Below are 9,925 nucleotides of genomic sequence, written 5' to 3' on the forward strand. Positions count from 1 at the left end.
CAAACTGGCACATGATGTGTATTTAAAAAAAAAAAAAAAAGTTGTTTTCGGACACGTTTTTTTTTTTTTTCCTCCCTCCTGGTAAAGTTCGTCAACGGCGACCGTCGTTCCAAATCCCTGTCAGAGAAGGTGTTGCATAAGCAGGATGTGAAGTCTCTTGCATACGGAGGCGTCTCATGTCTCTCTCCTCGCCTTCTTCTTCTTCGCAGGTTTGGGCACTTGGCTCTCTTCGATTTTTTCTGTGGAAACGAGGCAAAGAACACCTTCAACGCATGAGGCAGAAAATTTAATCATGGAGAACTAGTCGTTTTGAAAAGTTGAAGCACAATAGAACTCTTGGATTACCAAAAAAAAAAAAAAAACAACTTTCTGTGATTTTCTTTTAGTTTTGCAATTTTTTGGGAACAAGTCTGACTTTTCAGCATTTAAAATGCCTAATCCAAGACATTTTGTACTTGCCTGACCAAATTACCCCGACTCCTATAATGAGCTCAGCAGATGAGCAGTTCCACCAGGTGTTTTGCTAATTGCTGCTGGCTAGTCTGAAGGAGCTGAGTGGAGAGTTGTAAAGGAGGGCCGCTCTGTGAGGCAGAAAGCTGGAAACTGAGGAGGAGCTACGTCTTAAAGGCGGAGCTAAGTCCTGCCAGGTGTTTGGCACAGGTGAATGGTTGCCATGGGAGATTAAAGTATTTATTGAAAATTTATGAAAGAAACACTCCAGATACGCTATAATGTAAAACAAAAAAAAAATAAGTTGATTTATGATGATACTGTCCCTTTAATAACTCTTATTAATTGTCTTACAACTTTTCTTTTTTACCAAATAGAAAAATTAAAGCAAAATAGATTTTAGTTGTTTACTTTGATAACAAAATTTACTGATTCGTTAGTTTTTACTTAGAAAAAGGTATGACTACACTGCAAGTATAATCAAAACATGCCTGAACAGCGCCCCCTTGAGAAGCATTGGACCAAGTGCGACGTTCTTACTTTGCTCTGTCGAAGCAGGAAGGTTGTTCTGCTTGTAAGCGGGCTCTCCATCGGTTGGCTTCTGTATAGCAAAAAATAAATAAATAAATATATATATTACTGTATATTAGAAATTCAGACTAGAAATAGAAACAATAAAGGTGCGTCGCATCGGTCAAGCAGAAAAGGGATGAACCTCAGTTTTTGGGTCACTCACTGTTCCTTTTACCTCACATCACACTCAGCGTAACAGAGGAAAACCAATAACTGTGTTACGTAAAATAAGAGCTTGGTACAATCAGATAAAGCACCGGCGGTACTGGAACAGTTCACCGAGACAACATCTTGCTCGTCATGTGAATCAATAACTTATTATCCAGCATTTCTTTAATAAACTGCAGCTATGAGTCATCCAGTGAATCACATCTGGTCCAGAAAATACGTCCCTTTGTTTGCAGCGGCTAATTTACCTGAATGTCAAGAGAGCTGACAGAATCAGTACCTGAGAATGTTGAACACCAAAAATGAAAGTGCGACTGCAGACCTGATATACAATTAATCTCATTTGTATTTAGACAATTACAAGAAAAAAAAATCAATTGATTAAAAAAAAGTATTCTTAGCATTTTTTTTTTTCAATCTGATTTGAAAGTATATTCCTAGATTGTTCTTTAAGTGCCATAAATTTAAGGAGAAATAAGTGTGATTACATTTTTTTTTCCATAATAGAGCAACTGTACAATAATACTCTATTTTGTGTTCCAGCTAATCTGGACATGTTGCGCTGGATTGTTGGTGGCTATTAGCTATGTTTGCTACTAGCGGACAACAAATTTAGCTAACATACAGCAACAAGTTACTTTTAACTTCTAGTCTTTGGCTCCTGGTGATTTTAAATCCATTAGTCACCTTAACATTCGTTTAGCAGAGCTTTACTTTCAAACAAGTGCAAAGCAAACATCAGGGTGTTAAAAAAAGCCGTTTCCAGTTTCCTTAGTCTCTACAAAAATATGTAGTTGCCATTAATTATATATTCATAGAGTAGATAATCATAAGTCCTAATAAAAATAATATTTTTATTGATTGTGTAGCGTGGTCTTCGTTGACTGTATTAGTTTTCTTATTGAGTAAAATTAAAGATGATCTCAGATCAGTAAACAAAAGTCCAGTCCGAAACTGCATTGACGTTCTCTCTGACTTTTAGTGTTTGTCCAGCCTTGGCACTGAAAACCCCTCAGATAAATAAATCACATTAAAAGTGTTCTAGTTTTCGTGTGTGTTTCAAAAGAAGAGGTGACACTGCACCAGCTGGAACGCAGCCAGCCTTACAGGGTGACTCTAATCCGGGGACTTTACAGTCATTCTGAATCAGGGAATCTGAATGAATGCCATGTGGTGCCGGTAAACTCCGGCCAAACGAGACCAGAGCACTCCTGGGCTAAGACGGATTTATCTAATTCTTTGGACAGATGGAAAGTAGGTTTGCATGACTGTGATTTGGGATGTTAAAGTCACACAAAGGTGTTTACTGTCCACTAGTTAGAGAGGTCGTCTAGCAAAACAGTCAAGTGTCGCCTTAGTTTCACAGAGAAAACCATAAAGTAATCAGAAAATCTAGCTTCAAACAGAGCAGGAACAACCCTTACCTTTATATTATATTAATAACACTTGTCGATTAATTCATCTTACAGCAAAAGTACCAAAGGCGTACTAGATATAGTGCCTTGCAGCAATATTAATACCCCTTAAATTTTCCCATATTTTTATGTCACAGTAACAAACTTCAATGTATTTCAGCAGGGTTTTGTATGATAGACCAGGTAGTGCATAGTAGCGTGTTGGGTGGAAAACAAACTGTGAAGTTCTACTTATAACTTTGTTTTTAGGATACTTACTGGCATCATCCATGACATCCAGGTCATTGGCCAACTCGGCACTGGTCAGATGATACTTTTCTGGATCACTGAGGGCCGTGAGCAGGATGAGCAACACCACGGCATTGATGAGCTTTAGGGACACAGGACATACGGGTAAGAAACGGGCAAATTACAGTGGAGCTGTAGAACTTAAAATGCACACATGAACTCTAGGTGTTGTGCAGGACGTAAATGGATGTTATAAACACGGGAACGTTAAAGGTCTGCTTGGAAATTTGTGTTTTTGGTGCAACACAATCTCTGGCTTGTGCAGTTCGTTACGCTGATGACTCATTCATCCCTATTGATGGGGTGAAGCAACGGAGCATTCTTCGCATTCAATAGGCAACCTGACACCAAACCTGCTACCTGAAGAGACCTGCTGCTGATTTATTAATATCAGGCAGAAAAAGGATTTTTCCACAGGCCCTTTAAATTGACTTCAAAATGCTGCTGAGTTTTCCCCTCGTTTTCAATTAGGAGACAATAACCCGGAATAAACTGTGATAGTTGCCTACATTTAGCTGCACACCTCATCTGCTGCGCTAGTTATAGCCTAACGATCTTAGAGGTAAACAATAACAAACTATTGGCCTGTCACGATAACATTTTACTGGACGATAAATTATCACAGAAATTATTGCGATAAAAGAAAACATTATTATTACGTTATTTTGAGACCGTTTTTAAGTCATGTGTAGATAACAGCATAATAATTCAAATTCAGCCCTCTGCGAGATCAATAAGTTTCAATTTTGTAAAGAACACTTTACCCTCGACAAGGAAGATATTTTAAATGTATATATATTGTTATATAAAAAATAACAATAAAAAAAGACCAAAAAACAATCAACTGAAAATTAAACCAAACGCAACCGAAACCGTAAATAAATTAGATTACAAAGTTTCTTTAAGCAAAATAGCCCTTCAAAAAATATGAATAGTCAGAATGGACATTAATGGGGGGGCTTTTAACTTATCACGCGATTAATTGATTAATTGCTTATTGCGACAGGCTTACAAACCCATAAAAATGACCAGAATACCCTGAAATAATATTTCATCCTTCTGTTGGAGTGCAGTATCCAACCTGAATCCCTCCAACGAGGCCACGCTTCCCCGCTTGCTGCCGAATGTCTACAGGGATGCAGTGGGACGCAGACGGATGCTCACCATATACCAGACCCCCAGGATGATGGTTCCTGTGCGGACATGGCAGCACAGGCAGCAGCTTGTGGAGTACCAGCGGTCCCACGGGGACATCATCATCTTGTCTGTGAACATTTACACGCAGGGTCGGTGACGGGTCGGGTTGGGAAGGAAAGCAGTCGCCTCGTCGTCCGAGCCACGTCCGCCGAGCGCCGAGTCTCGCCGAGAAATGACGAGAATCATCCGCTGTTGGTCTTTCGGTTGTTTACTCGTCGCTCGAGCGGATTATAAACGCGCCGCCGCGTCAAGTTCGACGCCATCTGAGGCGGAAAGCGGAAATCTGATTCCAAATTAAAAGCTGAATTTCACATTGAAGCAAAAATGTTTTAAGAAATTTCTCGAATAGGGAATCTTTGAAATTTTATAACCAACACAGTTTCAGTGTACTTTTTATTCTTCAGGTGAAGGAAAGAACTATTTAGCTGGTATCAGTCGAATTGTGAACTTTACTCAGAAGCTGAAACTTCTTTAAGAAAGGAAAATTAACAGGCAGGGTCCCCGAGGTCAAACGTCCACATGAGAAAATATGAAGTTTCTTTCCAAGTTCAAAATCCAACATGACTGACATCAATATAATTTAGTGATAACACTTTAATTGTACATTGTAGCAGACACTTGTGAATGGGCCCCATATGAATATTTTTTTAATTTTTTTTGCATTGGTTGATTATTAACTGGCCCTGGGGTCAATTGACTTCTTTGGGGTGAACAAACACAGCAACACAGGCCAACATTTTTATTTTTTTTGAGGGGAAGGATCTATTTTTTGGAGGCCACAGATACAACAGAAATTAATCTAGCTTGCAGACCCCATTCAAGTTTTGGTCTAATTACTTCAGCTAAAGTTATTTTGAAGAGTACTTCCGGTGGTAATCTGTGCTACCTTGATTGAACAACCTCGGTCATGGTGACGATAAACACCCGAAAGGAGTTGGACTCAAATCCGATTATGTAATGCGTGATTTCGAGAAAGTTACTGAGCGGATTAAACTCAGAACACGAATCTGGAAATTATGGGCCAATTCAGAGGTGGGGACTCGAGTCACATGACTTGGACTCGAGTCAGACTCGAGTCGTTAAAATCACGACTTGAGACTTGACTTGAAAAAATGCTCAAAGACTCGGACTTGACTTTGACTTTCATGCCATTGACTTGGGACTTGACTCGACTTGAAGCTGTTTACTTGAAAAGACTTGATATTTTTTACTCAAAGTCTTAAAATTTAAAACACATTATTTATAAAGTGGCGTCATTAATTAATTTCACTCATTCCGTATCAATATGCGCAGACCGTCACTATGGTTTTCCTCTCTCCTTATGTATGTATGTGTACGTAGCTGCAGCACAACCAATCAAATTAACAGGATTTGGACGTTTAAAAAAACGCGGCAAAGTTACAGAGCTCAGGGAACGAAATACGAAATAACCGCTCGAATATGCTTCCGCGAGTAATTTCTTTTGGCTACGTAGGTTATGAACTTTCGACTAAAAAACGAACTGCAACTTGTAAAACATGCAAGAAGAGAATATCGGATGGAGATGCCACGACGTCCAACTTTGTCCGGCATTTGAAGCTTCACAAAGATCGGTAGGTGGCACTTTTCTTTTGCTGTAAGATAGTTGACTTTAGCTAACTTCGTGTTAGCATGTGTACTCCGGGTTAAATTGGTGATGATTTACCATAAATCCGGTCCTTCAAATGCCTCCACAAATAATGTGCACCGTGTTAGCTCAGGAAGCCGGTGGATAGTGAGCGGGGCTCCGGAACAGAAAGCAGATTCTGGACCTGAACACAGGGAACAGAGTCTCTCTGTCCCATCATGATGATGAGCCGGGTCTAGTATCATCTAAGGATGGTTGGTGTATTTGAAGACATCTACGTTGGGAAATTATATTGACAATATATTGTTTACTGCAGTCAGTGCATTAAGTCAACTGTTTTTGACGTAATGCACTGACCGGCGTGACTGTCACATGTGGCACAGAACCCATTTCCAAGTAGTATAGCTTTGCTGGGAAAAAAAAAAAAAGACCAAATACAGTGACTGTCCCAAATAAATTTTGTGTTTAGAATATCTGTCCCATATTTACGGAGGACTGAAACTAACATACTTAGAAATAAAAGCAGAAAAATAAATGCACCAGACCTTCCTGAGTTTACTTGTGATAACTTCATTTATACTTATTTCATTTTTTGAAAACTATGATTGTTGTAGTGTTGATGTTTATTTATGAATAGAAGGAGTAAACTGAAGTCAAATGTAATTCATGAATGGCTGTAATTTATTTTCTGACATCTGTTTACTTCTGACAGATTTGAAGAATACCAGATGAATAAGAGGATCACAAATGAACCTCAAATACGTATTTTAAAAAGAACAAATGGTCTAATATTTGAATTTTATGTATAATTGCAAATTATATAAAAAAAAATAAAATAAAAACGACTCGAAATGACTTGAAATTAAAGGTTCCTGACTTGAGACTTGACTCGACTTTTGCCTGTCTTTACTTGAGACTTGACTCGGACTTGAGGACAGAGACTTGAGACTTACTTGAGACTTGCAACACAGTGACTTGGTCACACCTCTGGGTCAATTCTTTACCCAGATCCGTTTATTTATTTATTTATTTATTTACCGTTGAAGCTGTGTTAAAAGATAAAGCAGTCTAACATCGCTATTTAAGGCGTAATATTTCACATGGCAAATAATTGATAGAAGAGTAATAGAAAACCAACAGACGCAGCGGTCATCACATGCTGTTCGAACAGGTGATTCAATGTAATTGAAACTTTAAATGTTCAGACTGGGCGGCGTGGACAACCGCCCAGGGCATCATCATGTGGGCCGCATCATGATGAAGTGACTGTATCTATACTGAAATAATATATTCTGGACACCTTTTATATATATATTTAAAAAACCTGTACTTTCTTTGGCACTTTTTCAGATGGTGGGTAGTAGGGAATTTTCCAAAAAAAGAAATCTATAAAACGATCTGTATTTTCAGTCTGCAAAATGAAACAAAACTACTAAACATAGCCATAAATAACTGTTTTTATCTGATGAAGCAGCCTAATAAACATCTTAGAAGGAAGTTTCAATGAAATGCATTAAAAAAATAAACATTTTGGTGCAAGTCAAAAATTCCCTAAAATTAGATATTTTAAAAAACAAAAAAAAATCCCTGTTTTCTACCACCAATATCTATGAAACTATTAAAGATGGCCAAAATGGATGACTTTATATTATTCAGCGGCCTAATTTATCTTTAGTAGAGAAGTTTTATTTATTTGTATGAAAGATACAAATTTGAGAAGTGGTCAAAAAAATACACAATTTTGTCAATTTTTGAATTTTTTTTCCGTCGGTCAAATTAGCTCTGGTAGCATTTTTGTGGCCTAATAAATCTTTATTAAACAGTCCCAGACCCCTACAAAAAATTGAGCTTGTTAAGATTACATAGTCGGCTGGAAAAAATAGCTTTTGGGGCTTGGTTTCCAAAAGCCCCAAAAGCCTCCGTCATAATCGCCCTTTAGCCATTTCCCGAATCAGAAGCTACAATCGGAAGCCAAATTCAGCTTTGATCCAGACGGTCAGTTAGGATCGCCGCCACAGTTAGAGGACTGGACTGACGTTTCCTTCTGTGCAGTCCGGTTCTGTTTAGGATCCTGCTCATCATGCTATTAATGGTTTTAACCACAGTGCAAAGCAGCATCCGTGTCTCTCCATGTTTTAGACCAAACATGAAGGGAAACTTGACCAAGGGAAGCTAGTACAGTTAGCCACTGTGCTAGCCTAGCATAAAACCGCCACTTCCTGGACATACAATTATCACGTTTAAACAAGATACGTATCACGTCTAAGATAAGTATCACGCTATAACGTGATGGCACTCTAAATATTTTTTTTCCTGTGTGATAGCAATGCGCTTCCATACAAATCAAACCAAAATTAATACTGTTCCATCTGAGGACAGTCGGGAATAAAACCCACTTCCGTTTTTCAGTTGAATGTGTTTGGCTCATTTGTCTACACTGGGCCACACATATATACAAGCATGAACAGCAGCCTAATAGGATTAAAGATAAAAAAGTGTGTAACACCCCCAGCCCCAAATGAAGGATTGTGGCTTTACTGATGAACGTGAGGTTTATTGGAAAGTTAACCCTGAGTTTCATTGTAATAGCTGTATGCACAAACACACACACACACACACACACACACCACACACACACACACACACACACACACAAAGGACAGTGTAAGCTACAAAAACACAACCAGAACATTTCAACTAAAAATAATATTCACCTCTAAAAATATCAACTCTAATTCAAAACTATGCCCTAGTGTTTATATACAACAAATTCACAATTTCAATCGATTACAAAATTAGAACCGTCCTTATTTACAAAACAAACAAACCTTGTGCCTCTATCAAGGGGTTCGCTAATAACAAGACACATTTTAACACGTTGTTGTAACTTGTCTTCTGTTCCTTTCTGTCGTTAAGCTGCCATTCTACAACATATATAGAGCAAAAATAAAAATAAAATAACATCAAATCAAAAACTGGAAGTCATATGTTATACAAAATAAAACGAGATAAAGGAAAAAAGCCCTTAAGATGTCTAAATGAGAAACGGCCACAGTTTAACCTGAGTTCATCAAACACTTTTCCTCACAAAAACCTCTTTTGATAGAGGAAAACACTGTTGAGCAGATTCAATGGGAAACCGGGTGATTGTGTTTTGCACATTGTTAAGCCCATATCAATTACAGCCACATTGGCAGAAACTAGTCTAATATGTTGGGAAAAGTTTCATTTGTCTTAATATGAACGAATTTATTTGGAAATGTTTTAATGGTTTTGAAACATCTCCTTTACTAGAAGGTGGGAATCACTTCAGAGCTTTTCCTGGTTACCATAGCAATAGCAACTAATGCGACACTTCTACCTGACTGATGATGTCACTAGGATCAGATGCTTTGTGTCATAGAGCTATGACATCAGCTCTGAAACCTCTTAAATAGTTTGTCACTTGTGTTCTAGAGCCAGACTTGCAGAACCCAGCGGATTTATAGTTAATTGTTCTCTTTTCATTGTTAGACAGAAACGGAAGATGGATTCCCGTCAATTACCTAAGATTATTAATCCTTTGCTAAGGACAAGACAGAAGACGGAACCGAATGAAGAATCGAACCGACTTCGAGAACAGGAAGAATCTTTAAACACCTATGTTTCTTACTGGACTAAATACACTAAAGATACGGAACCTGAAAGAAAAATGACGGAAAGACTGCTGAGCCAAAGAGCTCCCTACGCGTCCACAGCTTATTACAGCGAGGTTTCTGGAAAAGACAAACTGTTTAAAAAGCCTTTAAAAGTAAAAGAAATGGCTAAGCGGGAGTCAAATGAAGGCTTACCTTATATATATTAACTTATATATTAATATTATATATATATAATATATTATAATATATATTTATATTATTTATTATATAATAATATATATACTGTATATATATATACTTATATATATAATGACATTAAAATTGTCATTATTATGACACTTTTAATGTCATAATTAAAAGTGTGAGGCCTTTAATTATGACAATTAAAATTAAAAGGCCTCACACCTTATATATATTAATTATATATAATATATATATATATATATATATATATATATATATATATATATATATATATATATATATATACATATATAATATATAATTATAATATATTATTATATTATATATCTCTCTTCTCTATCTTCTCTCTCTCCTCCTCTCTCTATATCCTGTCTCTCTCTCTCTCT

This window comes from Xiphophorus hellerii, chromosome 13 (genome assembly GCF_003331165.1).
Source record: "Xiphophorus hellerii strain 12219 chromosome 13, Xiphophorus_hellerii-4.1, whole genome shotgun sequence".
NCBI lineage: Eukaryota > Metazoa > Chordata > Actinopteri > Cyprinodontiformes > Poeciliidae > Xiphophorus > Xiphophorus hellerii.